Raw genomic sequence first — 954 nt, forward strand, 5'->3', positions numbered from 1 at the left:
TTAAAAAGGGAATGCAACACGAGGACTTCCCAGGAGGTCACCCATCCTAGTACTACTCTCGCCCAAGCACGCTTAACTTCGGAGTTCTGATGGGATCCGGTGCTTTAGTGCTGGTATGATCGCATCCGACATGTTACCCCGGTCTTCGTCCCTTATCCTTGCCCCTCCCAGCTCCACTACAAAGACGATTGCACATTGCTTTGGCCGCTCCCTCTCAACTACGGAGACGAGTTTAACGCGGTTTCCACCCCTCCCTCTCAACCGCACCAGTGCACGCTTGCCGCGCCACAACGCCGATGCTGGACCCGTGAATCGTGAGCACCCAGCTATGACTTACCGCACTCGTGCAAAATAATAAAACACGGTAAATATATTACTTACACGTGCGTTTTGTTTTGCAAGCGGCGCGAAAAAAATTAAAAAGGGATTGCAACACGAGGACTTCCCAGGAGGTCACCCATCCTAGTACTACTCTCGCCCAAGCACGCTTAACTTCAGAGTTCTGATGGGATCAGGTGCTTTAGTGCTGGTATGATCGCATCCGACATGTTACCCCGGTCTTCGTCCCTTATCCTTGCCCCTCCCAGCTCCACTACAAAGACGATTGCACATTGCTTTGGCCGCTCCCTCTCAACTACGGAGACGAGTTTAACGCGGTTTCCACCCCTCCCTCTCAACCGCACCAGTGCACGCTTGCCGCGCCACAACGCCGACGTTGGACCCGTGAATCGTGAGCACCCAGCTATGACTTACCGCACTCGTGCAAAATAATAAAACACGGTAAATATATTACTTACACGTGCGTTTTGTTTTGCAAGCGGCGCGAAAAAAATTAAAAAGGGAATGCAACACGAGGACTTCCCAGGAGGTCACCCATCCTAGTACTACTCTCGCCCAAGCACGCTTAACTTCGGAGTTCTGATGGGATCCGGTGCTTTAGTGCTGGTATGATCG

General features: G+C 51.8%; 3 non-coding genes across 3 annotated transcripts; all 3 read right to left on the reverse strand.

Moving 5' to 3' along the window:
* Positions 1-8: 8 nt before the first annotated feature.
* On the reverse strand, positions 9-127 carry LOC123179151 (5S ribosomal RNA). Its single transcript, XR_006490142.1, has one exon. It is a non-coding gene; the product is annotated as a 5S ribosomal RNA (ribosomal RNA).
* Positions 128-424: 297 nt separating this feature from the next.
* On the reverse strand, positions 425-543 carry LOC123179152 (5S ribosomal RNA). The gene has a single exon (XR_006490143.1). It is a non-coding gene; the product is annotated as a 5S ribosomal RNA (ribosomal RNA).
* Positions 544-840: 297 nt separating this feature from the next.
* LOC123179153 (5S ribosomal RNA) lies at positions 841-954 on the reverse strand (the record flags this gene model as incomplete). The annotated part of the gene is made up of 1 exon (XR_006490144.1): positions 841-954. It is a non-coding gene; the product is annotated as a 5S ribosomal RNA (ribosomal RNA).

Source organism: Triticum aestivum, unplaced genomic scaffold (assembly GCF_018294505.1).
Source record: "Triticum aestivum cultivar Chinese Spring unplaced genomic scaffold, IWGSC CS RefSeq v2.1 scaffold79287, whole genome shotgun sequence".
Classification (NCBI taxonomy): domain Eukaryota; kingdom Viridiplantae; phylum Streptophyta; class Magnoliopsida; order Poales; family Poaceae; genus Triticum; species Triticum aestivum.